We start from the raw sequence: 15,991 nt of genomic DNA on the forward strand, positions 1-15,991 counted from the left end.
TCAGAGAGTCTGAGATTTGTTTGTTGAAAAGGGTAGCTATTCCCTTAATCCTCATCAACGCTTAAAATGGAAGATTTTGCGTCTCATTAAATTAGAATTTCCCAGGTAATTACATTAATGGTCTTTAGATTCATGGATAAGGTAGAAATGTTTGATGATAAAGTAGAAATGTTTGACGAGGTCTCTTTCTCAGGTAAAAAATAAAGACTAACATTTGAGACCTGCAAGGTGCTTAAAGCTGTCTTTAGTGGGATAGAGGTGTCGGAGCAAATCGCAGCATTTGACTCCTCACCAACCCCAAACTCACCAGTATTTTCATTCAGGGCAGATAAAAACCTGGATTATCTTTTGAAGTGAGTTTTCCATGAGATGAGGAAATTTTAAACTTTTTAAAAGTTTTTTTCTCATTATTCATTTGTTTTTACTTAGCTTTAATTACAAAATCAACACATGTTCATTGTAGGAAGGTCATACAGTCCCATTTCATAACAAAGACTGTGCTCTGCTTACAGCTTCATGTGTTTTTTCCTATTCTTCCTGAAAGGAATGTACATCCCTTATTCCTCAATTTGCTTTTTTCACTCAATATGTTATGGCCATCCTTCCATGTCAAATATATCTTTTATCTACAAATTTACCTTTGTCTCCGAGTTTTTCTCAGAGTGAACACTTTAAGTACCAGCAAAAAACAATGGGAAAGATATTTATTCATTTAACAAATACATATAAAGCGCTTACTGTTCCAAGTGCTTTAAAATTATTAACTCACTTTTCATAATAACCCAATGAGATAAGTACTACTATCATTCCCATTTTACAGCTAAATAAACAGAGGCATATTGATTAACTAACTTGTCCAAGATCACCCAATAGAGATATTGAATACAACATTTGTAAACTTGTAAAAGAATGATTAAAACCATATTTTAGAAAGATAAATCTAGGTGTTGGTGTTGTGCAGAGTTAGGATCCACATATGAGGAAAGGTGGGCAGATAGGAATGGAATTGAAGGGGTAGGTTTAACATTAACAAGAATGGCTATACAGAACTGACTGATTGTATGTAGGTGGACTAAGAAGAGAGAATTTTCAAAGATAAACCAGAGGTTTTATCCTAGGTGATTGGTAGGGTGATGACTTCCTATTGCTAGGTATAGGGTGATTGAGAAAGTTGATTTGGGGTGAAAGCTGATGGGTCTGGGCTGATGGTGGCATGCCCATTAGAAATAAAGAATTTGCTGTTGAAGATAATATAACAAATATGGAAGAGAAATAAAAGAAAGTTTGAGAGATTTGATATTTAATCTTGTTTGATTTGTGTTGTACCTATTAATTTGGAATAAATTTGTACTTTATAATATTGAGACTTTCCCACCAAGAATATGGTATGTTTCTCCATTTATTCAAGTGTTCTTTTATGTCTTCCAGTGAAATGTCATGATATATCTGTCTTCCTTTAGGTTGCTCCTATCTTCTTAGAGTTATATTTAGGTATTGTATATTTTCTGGGGATATTATGGACTGAGTTATGCCCCCCTGATTCGTATGTTGCAGTCCTAAGCCCCAGTACCTCAGAATGTGACTGTATATTGAGATAAGGCTTTTAAAGAGGTGATTAAATTGAAATAAGGTTCTTAGGGTTGGGCCCTAGAACAATCTGACGGGCATCCTTGTAAAAAGAGGAGATTGGAATATACAAGGGATGTGTGTGCACAGAGAGAAAATGGCCACCTGCAAACCAAGGAGAGAGGCCTTGCTAGAAACCAAACCTGCTGACTCCTTGATTTTGGAATTCCAGCCTCCAGAACTGTGAGAAATCAATTTCTGTTACTTAAGCCACCCAGTCTGTGGTATTTCATTGTGGCAGCCCTAGCAAACTAATACGGGGGGTTACTGTGAATAGAAACTTCTATCATATAACTCTAACTGGTTGTTTGTTATTTTGTAGGAAAGATAATGATTTTATAGTTTACTTTCCTGAATTTTCTGGATAGAAAATTCCTCTGCCTGCAAATGATCATAATTTTGCCTATGTCTTTCTAGTCATTTTGCCTTTTATTTCTGTCTAAATATCCTTGTACATATATCTTTGAGTACATGTGTGACTATTTCTGTCAAACAAATTCCTAGAAGTTATTGCTAGTTTGTAAAGTTTCTTTTTTTAAAATGGGTATGCAATTTTATCCAATACCTTTTTAGTGTCTTTTGAGATAAACATTTCCCCCTTTATTCCTTTATGTGATGTATTACAGTAACCCATCTCCAACATCAAACCAGATTTACATTACTTGAATAAAAGTTCCTTCATCACTTGACATATGCTAACTCTGACATTCTTCAAGTCCATAAAATAAGAAACAGGAATATACCAACATACGCCAACATACCATGGTGCTTTATTCTGGTTGCTGATTATACTTTCTGGCCTAAACTGTCTGATATCCCCCCAGATGGGTGATTCAATATAACTACAAACCCTGGGTCAGGCTTTCAGAATGCCCTTCTGTTGCTGTTTCCTTGGACCCCTCCTCTGTGCTGATTTGCCTTCTCGTGCTTTAAAGGACTCTCACACTGGCGCTGCTGCTTTAGAGGTAAGACCACCTTTCAAGTGTGTGCTTCACGTGCAATCAGCTATGAGCCCCCCCACACTTACCACGGCCCAGGAAACTTTCTTGCTTCCCAAGCCTGAAACATGTGGGCCTCCACCCACCCGTCTCACTCTGCAGATACTCATGTCTCATAATTTAAAGTCAGATGAAGACTGTTGGAAATGAGCTACTTCAAAGTTTCTCTGCTTGATGTTTTTTCCTACATCACCTATTTTCTTGGCACTTTCTCCTGTCTTGGATGAAAAACGATCTTTCTTCTTTTCCAGAGTCTGATGGACACCTATACCTGGATAAAACTCTGAATCTTGAAGCTCAGTTTGTCCTAAACAGAACCCACATTTCCTCTCTCAACAGCAGAGACAAACAATTTCCTTAGGCCTAGGATTGTCACTCCCTTCTCCTGTCTGTTAATGGACCCCAATCCCCCCATCCCCCACGACTTCGTCAATCGCTGCAAGTATTCTTTGGACTCTACATACGAGTGACCTTTCCTCACACCAACACTATAGTTTAGAGCCATGTAACTTCTTACAATAACCCCTTTATCTTTTCCCTTGCTTTATATTGACATGACATGCATTTGCCACCCACCCCATTCCCCCATCCTGCTTCATGGAAAGTGGTTGTTGCCTGGACCTCAAGGACCAGAATTCCATCCTAGGGAAAGGAACCTGGATCCTGAATGCTGTGTAGAGTAGAGCTGACATACTACTAGCCTGGGACTGTATGGTTTTCACTTTAACCTAAACTTATGAGAACTCTGGGTAATTTAAACAAAATAGCTCCTTTGGGAAGAAACAGATATATGTAAATACAATTTCAGATTAGTAGTTAACATAAAAAATATAACATTCTGAGTTACAGTCCTGCCACTTTACTAAAAGCTGTCTCAAATGTCACTGATCATAAAATTCTTCTTTTTTGTATTTGAAATCATCAGCCAAACATCCATTCTTCAGAATTTTTATTCTTTTAGCTTTGGCAGTAAAGTAGTCACCTGTGGTAGACAGAATAATGACACCTTTCACCCCACGGAGTTATCTGTGTTCTAATGTGTGGAACCTGTGTATGTTACCTTACATAGCAAAAGGGACATTGCAGATGGGATTAAGTTAAGGATCTTAAAATGGGGAGATTATTCTGGATTTTTCAGGTGGGCCCAGTATAATGGCAAGGGTCTTTATAGAAGGGATATAGGATGGCCAACAATCATACAAAAAGATGCTCAATATCACTAATCATTAGACAAGCGTATATCAAAACCACAATGAGATATCACTTCATACCCATCAGGATTGCTACTCCTAAAAAAACAAAAACAAAAACAAAACAAAAAAAAAAAGTGTTGGCAAGAATGTGGAGAAATTGGAAGCCTGGTGCTCTGTTTTGGGGAATATAAAATGGTACAGCTTCTATGGAAAACAGTATGGAGTTTCCTCAAAAAGTAAAAAATAGAATTACCGTATGATCCAACAATTCCACTTCTGGGTATATACCCCAAAGAATTGAAAGTACGGTCTTGAAGAGATGTTTGTATACCCACGTTCATAGCAGCATTATTCACAATAGCCAAAAGGTGGAAGTAACGTGAGTGTCCAACAATTTAATGTTTAAACAAAATGTGTCTACTCATACAGTGGAAATAATTCAGTTTTAAAAAGGAAAGAAATTCTGACATATGCTATGACATGGATGAACCTTCAAGACATTATGCTAAGTGAAATAAACCAGACACAGAAGGACAAACATTGTATGATTCCATTTATATGAGGTATCTAGTGTAGTGGATTCACAGAAACAGAAAGTAGCATTGTGGTTGCCAGAGGTTAGGGGAAAGAGGATATGAGAAGTTGTTTAAGGAGTGTAGAGTTTCAGTTTTGCAGGTTGAAAAAGTTCTGGAAATTGGTTGCACAACAATGTGAATGTATTTAATAATACTGAACTATACCTTTAAAAATGGTTAAGATGATAAATGTTATGTGTATTTTACCACCGTTAAAAAAATAAACTAGGTTTTCTAACAACAAAGAGAGGAAGAAGGGAAAGAAGGAAGGGAAAGAAAACAAAGGAAAGAAAGAAAAGGGAGGTAGGAGAGTCAGAGTCAGAGAAGTAGATGTAAAGATGGAAGCAGAGATGGGAGTGATGTCGGGCCATGAGCCAGGAATGCAGGCAGCTTCTAGAAACAAGCAAAGGCAAGGAAACAGATTCTCCCCTAGAGCCTCCCAAAGGACCACCACTCTGCTGATACCTTGATTTTAGCCCGTAAGACCCATTTTGGACTTGTGTCTTTCAAAATATAAGATGATACATTCGTGTTGTTTTAAGCCACTAGGTTTGTGATAATTTGTTACATTAGCAATAGGAAACTAATACTTCACCTGTTTCCTAAAATCATACTTTATACTGAGTTTCCTTATGAATCTCTTGGTGCTATTTATAATTAGTTTCAATTTTGTTACTGCACATAACTATATTCCTTCTAATGTATATTATTTCCATAAGTCTGACCTAGCAAATGTTGAAGTGGTCAGGGAGCAGAACCTCAGTCAATAAACCTCCAACCCTTACTTGCATCAGGTTGTGTCAACCAAGAGGATATTGTAATATCCTCCTCTAAATGTATTTTAAAACCAACAACAAAAGCATTAGTAAAATTTCCACAAACTTTCCCAACAATAAAAATGTTTACATCTCAAAATCTGAGTTGTACGTGGGCCTCTCACTGTTGTGGCCTCTCCCGTTGCGGAAGACAGGCTCCGGACGCGCAGGCTCAGCGGCCATGGCTCACGGGCCCAGCCGCTCGGCGGCATGTGGGATCTTCCCGGACCGGGGCACGAACCCGCGTCCCCTGCATCGGCAGGCGGATTCTCAACCACTGCGCCACCAGGGAAGCCCCAAAATCTGAGTTTTGAGGTAAGGATAGATAAATGTCCCAAGTCGGTGGTGGCAGGGGAAGGGGCTGGGGAATTGGAGAGCAGAACAGGATAAATGATGGTGAGGAACACAGGCTTTAGAGTTATTTAGCTTGAGTTCAAATACCAGCACTGACACTTTGTACCTGTCTGACCATAGGCAAGAGCTTCAATTTAATTACTGAAAATAGGGATAATTTTAGAGTTACTGTGAGCATTAAATAATGCATCTGTTGTCAAATGCTTAGCCAGTGTCCCTGGTACCTATTAAGTACTCAGTAAAAGTTGCTGTTGTGTTAGTTTTTGTTATTATTTCCATGACTCTTGATTATGAAGCTGAGTCCAGAGTGAGAAGGTTTTGCTGTTTTCCCTGTACTGTCCACATTATAAGGTCACCTTGCATATTGCCAGGCAAATACCTGATAGCTCTCTCCCGTGGTTCAACCCTGATTCAAAAAGTACTTGAAATACTGCCAATAGCCTGACATCGAGGTAAGAAATGAGCCATTCAGGGACTTCCCTGGTAGCACAGTAGTTAAGAATCCAGCTTCCAATGCAGGGGACACGGGTTCGCGCCCTGGTCCAGGAAGATCCCACATGCTGTGGAGCAACTAAGCCCGTGTGCTGCAACTACTGAGCCTGCACTCTAGAGCCCATGAGCCACAACTACCTGAGCCTGCGTGCCACCACTACTGAAGCCCACACACCTAGAACCCGAGCTCCGCAACAAGAGAAGCCACTGCAATGAGAAGCCCGCGCACTGCAACGAAGAGTACCCCCCACTTGCCACAGCTAGAGAAAGCCCGTGTGCAGCAACGATGACCCAATGCAGCCAAAAAATAAATTTTAAAAAAAGAAGGAAATGAGCCATTCAACTTTTTGCAAAACCTATCTGCACACAGAAAGTCAATTGCACAGGTCTCCTGGCTCTAAGCTAGAATTCCATCATTGAGATAACACACACTCTTACTGACCACCATTACCAGTGGTAGTCATTTAGGAGGACACACTTTGACCATAAACATTTAAAACACCACCAAGCACCAAGCAGATCTATATGAACTGATATATCATGAAATCCAAAATACATCATTAAGTGAAAGATGTAAGCTATAGGATTGATTAAATGCATAGTCTGATCCAATTTTTCACAAAAATATCATTATATGTATTTATATACATACAGACAAAATTCTGAAATATTCACTTTCTACACTGTCCTAGTTTTCATAAACATATTTTATAATGTGTATGTTTAACTTTAGCAAGCAGAAAACTGATAAAGATAAATTTTATTGCCACAAGCACTTTTAAGTTTAGTGTGCCCTCAACTTTTATTGAGGAATGATACAAAAAAATGATCATGTGAAGAATTTGCATCTTCTGCAAAACTGCCTGTATCTGTCCATACCAGTAATCCAGCCTGAAGTAACTAAGCATAAGAAGGAAATGTATTGGCACATATCACCGAAGAACAGAAAGGGTGGTCTGATCTGGCCCGAGAGAACTTAGGTGTGGCCAAGAATGGCTGATTGTGTCTCCACTTCTGTTTCTCGTTGCACTTCCCTGCCATGGCCTCATGCAGCTCCATGCTTACATTATCATGGCTTCCTGAAAAGAGAGGAAAGTCTTTTCCCTGCAATCTCCAGTTAGGAAAGTTCTAGAGAAGGATTCTGATTGGCCTGGCTGGATCAGGGACCAGTCAGCCTGGCCAGATGTGTGAGGTCTTGTGATTGGCATCCCCTATACCTCCCCAGTTCCATGGGGCTGGAGTTGGGGAAATGGCTGCTGCAGTACATAACAAAGCCCTATAGACTAGGTGGCTTATAAACAACAGATATTTGTTCCTCACAGTCCAGGAGGCTGCAAGTCCCATACTAGGGTGCCAGCATGGTCGAGGTTCTGGTGACAGCCCTCTTCCAGGTTGCAGACTGCCAACACCTTGTATCCTCACACGGGGGAAAGACAGTGAGCTAGCTCTCTGGCCTCTTGTTTTAAGGACAGTAATCCCATTCATAAAGGCCCACCCTCATGACCTAATTACCACCCAAAAGCCTCATATCCAAATACCATCACATTAGGGGGTAGGGCTTCAACATATGAATTTTGATAGGAGAACACAAGCATTCAGCCCATAACAATGGCATTTCCCCAAAGAAGGGTGGTCCTGTTCCAGGCAGATGGAGCCATATATTTTTATTGCTGAAGACATTGCCAGGATGCATTCTAGCATCTGTTGTAAAAGTTCCTTGGTGATCAATTTGCCCTTAAACTAAGGCTCAGAGACAGGAAGCGTCAGCATGCTTGGGGAAGACGGGAGACTGAGGGACTCTGTTTAACAGAATAACGTCTGTAAGGAGCAATATCCAGGGACAAGGTTAGAAACTGAGGCTGACAATAGATGGTAAAGAGACCATAAGGGCCAGTCTAAGAAATTTGTCTGGACCAATACATTTCTTTTAAAGTATAATTACAGGTAAGTTTGTTTTTAATCCCAAACTCTTTAAGGTCTTGAGAGCCTCAATTTTAAAAGTTTCAAAACCTAGGTTTTTAGGAACAGAGCCTCACTATTGGAAAGGGAATACTTATATGCAAATTTTAAAATGAGTCTGTTAAACATATATTGGTGACAGGACTGATGAATTTAGGTGTTCTATAAAGAAGTATGTATTAGGGTTCTCCAGAGAAACAGAACCAATAGAACATATATGTATAGATAGATAGATAGATAGATTTATTATAAGGTATTGGCTCACACAATTATGGAGGCTGAGAAGTACCACATTTGCCACCTGCAAGCTAGAGATCCAGGAAAGCCAGTGGTGTAGTTCAAAGTCCTGAAAGCCAGCTTGCTGATGGTATAGATTCCAGTCTGAGTCTGAAGCCCTGAGAACCAGCAGTGCCAAGTGCAGAAGATTATTGATGTCCCAGCTCAAAGGTTGAATCCTTCCTCTGACTTTTTGTTCTATTCAGGCCCTCAGAGAATTGGATGAGGCCCACCCACATTGGGAAGGACCATGTGCTTTACTCAGTTTATGGATTCAAATGCTAATCTCTTCCAGAAACGCCTTCTCAGACACATCCAGAAATAATGTTTAACCAGATATCTGGGCATCCCATGATCTAGTCAAGTTGATACGTAAATGAACTATCACAATACTTTTACATTCTTACTGTAATTCTGAATTTTAACCAGTGCCAGCTGAATAAGCTTTGATCTGAAAAGATTTCATCCATTGGAGTTCATAGAAATCCCCTTGTTTTGACAAAGGTTGTAATTATATTAGTAATCTTAGAGGTGGCTTATGGCTAGCAAACTTTTGACTTCTGCAGATGTGTTCAACCCCTGGCTCCAAAATGAACTTTGGGGAATGGGCAAACTGATCACTTCTCAGAAAAAGAAAAAGAAAGAAAAGAGAGGCACACAGAGAGATAAAGGATTCAAAGATACAAATATAATGACCACACAGTAGATAGAAACATAAATCAGTGCTTGTTTATCAGATTATAAATAGCCTTGTCTTTCCCCAATGCCATGGCCATTGTGTTCCTGGGAAACTGCAACAGGGAAGAACTAAATCAGACTCCACGTTGGATCTGTTTCTTTGACTTTAACCTTTGCTTTTCGTTGCTTTTGTTCTTCTAATCATACATAATGGCCTGCCTCAGGGAACCCTGCTCCTCTGATGTTCAGCTCACTGGGAGACAATCCGACCCCTTCCACCTGCGAAAGGCTGCAAGAAAGAAGAAACTAACACATCCCCTCACAGAGACTTCTCATTCCAGGAGATGTTTTGCAAGAATGATGGCCCTTTTACTTTACTTCCTCACTGCCTCTCCCTCTCTGTTTCTATAAAGGAAACTGGCATCCACAGCCCGATAAGATGGTTTTTCAGAGGCACTGTCTCCATCTTCCTGGTCTTCCTTACCTCAAATCCTTGTCTCCGATTCATTGGCCTGTCCTGTGGCGAGCAGTACGAGTTTGGACTCGGTAATAAAACCTCATGTCATTTAACCTGTACCAGGCAAATAGCGTTAACTGTACCCACTGTGACAGCTCTGTCTCAGTAGCACAGTTTAGCTCAGTGGGAATTCTGCAGAAAGACTCCAAGCAGGGCTGAGCTTTGTCTTTCGTGGATGTGCCATCTGAATTTCAAGAAGAACGCACCATGAATAATAACCAGTGCCTTTTGGTGATGGTACATGGCAGTAAAATACACTGCCATTTACCATCACCAGATGGTGAGTTTTTAATTTTCTCCGAGCAGCACGATGTCATTGTGGTTTTTCCCCTTAGAAATCATTGGGAAGTATTACAGTTTTCCTTTTTTTTTAAATCCAGTTTTTGAATGACATATGTAGAATGCAGGGTAGGTCATATGTAGTATTCTTTGTGACACATGAACAAGTTGAAAAGGGTGACAACTTTAATAACGAGTGAGAAAGCTCAGGTAAGGGGAAGGAGACGGTAAGAGAGATTTTTATAATTTATCAAGATGTGAGGACATTTTTCTAAACCAAAAGAAGTATCAGGAAGTATTTAGTTAGCTCTGTTCTTTATGAAGTAATACTTTATATGGTCCCCAATAAGTCACACTAATAATAACAATGATAGTATATTTAAATAGTTTTTACTATGTGCTACTCAGTATTCTAAATATTTTACCCATATTTTAATTTATCTAATACAATAACTCTATGGGATGGCTAATATTGTTATCCCCATCTTACAAAAATATGACAATACTGAGGCATAGAAAGGTTAACCTATCTGCCCAAGGCATATAGTAAACAGTGGGGCTTACATGAGCACTCAGGCAGTAGGGCTCCAGAGCCCATGCTCTTAACTGCTATGCCACACAACCTGATTAATAATTTTTCCATTTGTATACAACTTTGTATTCTAGAAGATACTTATACACTCATTATCTCTTATGTATAAACCCTGAATGTCACAGAATGCTAAGCACATGGCAAAGCCTGGATTCAAACACAGACCTTGTGGGCTTCCCTGGTGGCGCAGTGGTTGAGAGTCCACCTGCCGATGCAGGGGACACGGGTTCGTGTCCCGGTCTGGGAGGATCCCACATGCCGCGGAGCGGCTGGGCCCGTGAGCCATGGTCGCTGAGCCTGCGCGTCCGGAGCCTGTGCTCCGCAACAGGAGAGGCCACAGCAGTGAGAGGCCCGCATACCGCAAAAAACAAAAACAAAACCAAATACAGACCTTGTGAAATGAAGTCCACACTCATTTTCCCAACCCACAGTTCTCTCTTTAAAGTCAGGAAAGACTCTAAACCAACAATTCCGCTTTTGGAACTTAGTCTGTGAAAACACTTATCCAAGGGTGCAAGAATATATGTAAAAGAGAGTTCTTTCAAGCACGATTTGTAATGCCAAAAAAAGGAGAAAAAAAATACCTCTGGAAATGATATAAATGTCTATCAGTAGGGAAATGGTTCAATAAATTATGGTATAAACATGGTATGCTATCTTGTGTTAGGATGTGGGTTTATATGCACTGACATAGAATGGTATTTGTGTGATATTTTTTAAAATTTATTTTTATTTATTTATTTTTGGCTGTGTTGGGTCTTCGTTTCTGTGCGAGGGATTTCTCTAGTTGCGGCGAGCGGGGCCCCACTCTTCATCGCAGTGCACGGGCCTCTCACTGTCGCGGCCTCTCTTGTTGCGGAGCACAGGTTCCAGACGCGCAGGCTCAGTAGTTGTGGCTCACGGGCCCAGTTGCCCCGTGGCATGTGGGATCTTCCCAGACCAGGGCTCGAACCCATGTCCCCTTCATTGGCAGGCAGATTTTCAACCACTGCGCCACCAGTGAAGCCCTTGTGTGATATTTTTTAAGTGAAAAGAACAACATGAAAAGAGTAAATATAGCATAAAACCATTATTTAAAAAAATTCTGGACACATATATATGTTTTCATTCCTTCATTCAATAAATATTTACTGAGCACTTACTGTGTACCAAGCACTGCTTTATTTTTTAGTATTTTTTTATTTAAAAAAATTTTTGGCCGCGCTCTGCAGCATGTGGGATCTTAGTTCCCCAACTAGGAATGAAACCTGTGGCCCCTGCATTGGAAGCACAGAGTCTTAACCACTGGACTGCCAGGGAAGTCCTTACCAAGCACTGCTTTAGAAACTGAAGATGCAGTGCTGATTACAATCGAGTCTGTGCCCCTCATGGGTGATGGACTCTAGTGAGAGGGAAACTAAACAAGTAAGTGATTAAATACTTGCAGGTTATTGTATCTTGAAGAGAACTCAGCAGTGTGTAGGGTAAGTGTGGGACAGCTATTTGAGGTCCTGCAGGAAGGGATATTTGAGAAGGAGCACCAAGTGAAGATGCCAAAGGAGAGTGTCTCAGACAGAAGGGACAGAAAATTGAAGGTCCCTGCATGGAAGGTGCTGCACGTAGCCTATAAAGGCTAGTGAGCCTGGGGCATAGGGGCTTAAAAGTGGCGAAGATCACATAGAGCCAAATGGGTAGGATTTTATTCCAAGTGTAATGGAAAGTCACTGCAGTCATTTAAACTTCACTTTCATTTTGCATTTTAAAACAATTCCTCTGATTGCTCTTGGAAGCATGGAGATCAGTCAAAAATCGAATGCTATAATCTAGGTGAGAGTAGACAGTGGCTTACAACAGGGCCGTGATAATAGATAGACACTGTGAGAAATGGCAAAATATTAGGACATTTTGAAAACAGTCAACAGGACTTATTTTAACATCTTTATTGGAGTATAATTGCTTTACAATGGTGTGTTAGTTTCTGCTGTATAACAAAGTGAATCAGCTATACATATACATATATCCCCATTTCCCCTCCCTCTTGTGTCTCCCTCCCACCATCCCTATCCCACCCCTCTAGGTGGACACAAAGCACCGAGCTGATCTCCCTGTGCTATGCGGCTGCTTCCCACTAGCTATCTATTTTACATGTGGTAGTGTATATATGTCCATGCCACTCTCTCACTTCGTCCCAGCTTACCCTTCCCCCTCGCCGTGTCCTCAAGTCCATTCTCTACGTCTGCGTCTTTATTCCTGTCTTGCCCCTAGGTTCTTCAGAACCTTTTTTTTTAAGATTCCATACATATGTGTTAGCATACGGTATTTGTTTTTCTGTTTCTGACTTACTTCACTTTGTATGACAGTCTCTAGGTACATCCACCTCACTGCAAATAACTCAGTTTCGTTTCTTTTTATGGCTGAGTAATATTTCATTGTACATATGTGCCACATCTTCTTTATCCTTTCATCTCAACGGGACGTATTGATGCAGTAGATGTGGGGTGTGAGGGAAAGAGAGGAACCAAGACTGACTCCCAGATTTTAGCCTGAGCAATGAGATAAATGTTGGGATCCTTTAGTGACAGGGAAACACTGGGGCCTCAAAGAAAGGATTTGGGGTGTGGAGTGGGGCAAGAATCATTTAAGCCCATTTTGGACTTAAATTTGAGTTGCTTATTTGGAATACAAGTAGAGATATCAATTCAGTGATTGTATATTCCTATGTGTGTTACTTCCTGGGAGTTGAGTGGAATTAGAGATGAGTCAGGACTTATACTTTTTCTTCATACGCTTCTGGGTCTTCTAAAAAAAACTTTTTTCTTTTCTTTTTTTATTTTATTTTGTTTTGTTTACAGTAAGCTTATGTTTCTCTGATAGTTTTTAAAATTCAAAAGAAATGATGTGTATAAGTGGAAATTTATGAGTTTGTGCAAAAGAGGGAAAGACCTGGAAAGAGAAACATCAAACTGTGAAAAATGATAACCCTTAAGCAATTTAGCTTTTACACTATATATTGATCTGCTTTTTTAAAAAAAATTAAATAAAGAGCCTGTAAAACCTTGTAGTTTCTAAAAAGAAGTCAATGCAAGTAAGGGCAGGTTGTGGTCTCTGTACCACCTCTGCTTCTGGCAGGAACCCAAGAGCACCCCAAGGTCTCAGTGTCCCCTCTTCCCTATCCATTTTGTTCCTGCTCTCCTCTGCCTGGGATTAACTGCACTGTTCACAAGAAAAACTCATGCCTCTGTTTAATGCTATTGGTTAATAAAGAAAAGCCATCTTTCTCTGTGATAGTAAAGACCACACTCACAAATTTGAAATCTTAACAAACTCAGTTTATGGAGCTGTAGAGCTGAAGGAGCCTGGAGATTATGTCGCCTAACTCTCTCATCTTACAGATGAGGAAATCAAGGTTCTGCGGGAGATTGATTTTGTTGCCATCCCTGGTGGGTTATTAGGGTGGTAGCACAGTCTAATGCAGCAACTGCCACTTTGTAATCAGTCAGATCCCCACAGTCTTCTCATCACCAAGGTATCATGGTGGATGAATTCCTCACCAGAACATAATAGCAACAACAGGGGCCTGGTGTGGGTGATGTCTTATCTAAGCTCTGCGGGGGAAGCATTGAATCTCCCCAGCCCATAGCAGAGGGCATGGGTCTAGTAATCACACGTGCTGAGCCCCAGTCAGCTTTTCTCTCCGTCACATAGTCACAGATTCTCTCTGTGGGTCAGTACACGTCCTCCAAGAGGCAGATGCCAAGATCAAATCAGAGAATTAATGTGCAAGACAGGTAACGGAGGAAACACCTGAAGAGGTGAGACTAAGGCAAGTGAGAGCATCAGAGTGTGAAACGAAAGAGGAAAGAGAGATTGGAGGGCAAGAGCTTAGTGCCATGGGGCATCTCCAAGAAAAGAGAGCCTGTTACGAGGAATTCTGCATCAGGTGGAAATGGCCCAGCTGTAGTAGCCCCTGTGGGCTCAGGCTGGGAGAGGCCAGGCAAGTGCAGCTGAGGCATGTTCTTTGGTGGATCCAAAGTTATGGCCACTGGAAGCTGTGCTCCCTGCATTAGTGTTTTTTTAGTGGGAGGTCCAAGCAGCACATGTCTATGACCATCATACTCTTTCTGTTTCCTGTACCCATCATCTTCCTGCAGCTCCTTCCACTGTAGACACTTTCCCCACCATCTCCTTCCCCTACTGGTACCTGATGATCTGGCCACATTACACTCCCTAGAGCTCCCAGACACTTTGTGAATTGTACCCACTCTTTGCATGTCATAGAAAACCTCTGCAAAGCCTACAGGACTTTTGATCTTGATGTAATTTGTCAAATTTAAAATTTCACAGTTAAGCATATAGTTAGGTGATAATGTTTCAATCCCTCTGTCAATCTCCATTTTTAAGTTAGTGTATCTAGATCATTTGCATTTAGTGTAATTATTGGTATGTTAGGACTTCAGTTTGTGTCTTATCTTTTGTTCTCTCTATATTTGTTTTCTGTGTTTTTCATTTCTTAGCTTTCTTTTTCCCCCATTCCTTTGGATTGCTTGAACTTTTCTTTTAGAACACCTTTTCCTCTATAGTACTTTTTGAGTATATGTCCTTGTTATCTTTTTAAGTGGTTTCTCTAGGTAGTACATTATATATACCTAACTTATTAGTCTATTGTTGTCAATACTTTACCAGTTCAAATGAAATATAGAAACTTAAATCCCTTGCCCTCCCCACCTATGATGTAAATGTCTTAAATATTTCCTCTACATGGAGAACCACATCAGACAGTATTATAATTTTTGCTTTAACAATAAAACTTAATTTTGAAAACTCAAGAGGAGAAGGAAAGACTATTGTATTTATCCATATTTTTGCTTGTGTGTGCCTTCTTCCTTCCTAATGTTCCAAGATTCCTTTAAAAACATTTTCTTACTGTTTAATTTTCTTAGCCATTCTTTTAGTGTAGTTCTGTCTGTGAGCAAAAAATTCTCTTAGTTTTCTTTCATCTGAGAATATCTTGATTTATCCTTCATTCCTGAAGGATATTTTCTCTGGATAGAAAATTCTGAGTTGACAAGTCTTTTCTTTCAGCACTTGAAAAATGTTGTTCTACTTTCCTTTTGGATTCCATGTCTTATTTTGTGAAATTTGCTGTCTTTCAAATTGTTTTCCCCTATAAGGGGATGTTGTTTTTTATTAGGATTTTTTTCTTTGTCTTTAGTTTTCAGAAGTTTGACCATGGTAGGCCTTAGTGTGAATTTCTTTGGGTTTAACTGTTTAGGGTTTGCTCAGCTTTTTCAATCTGTAGGATTATGTCTTTTGCCAACTTGGAGAAGTTTTCAGTCATTATATATTAAGGGACTTTTCCAGCCCAGTGCTCTTTCTCCTCTTCTTCCAGGACACTAATGTTAGATATTTTGTTTTAGTCCCATAGATCCCTAAGGCTCAGTTCATTTTTATTTTTCAATTTATTATTCTATTATTTATTCTATTGTCTTATCTTCAGGCTCCCTGATTTTTTATTGTCTTTTATATTCTGCTGTAAGTCCACCAATTGGTGTTTATTTTATTTCAGTTACTGTGATTTTCAGTTCTAAAATTTCCCTTGTTCCCTCTTTCTTTGCTTTTTTTAAAAAAATCTTTTTATTTGTTTCAAATGTGCTTATA

This window comes from Kogia breviceps, chromosome 11 (assembly GCF_026419965.1).
Source record: "Kogia breviceps isolate mKogBre1 chromosome 11, mKogBre1 haplotype 1, whole genome shotgun sequence".
Lineage (NCBI taxonomy): Eukaryota > Metazoa > Chordata > Mammalia > Artiodactyla > Physeteridae > Kogia > Kogia breviceps.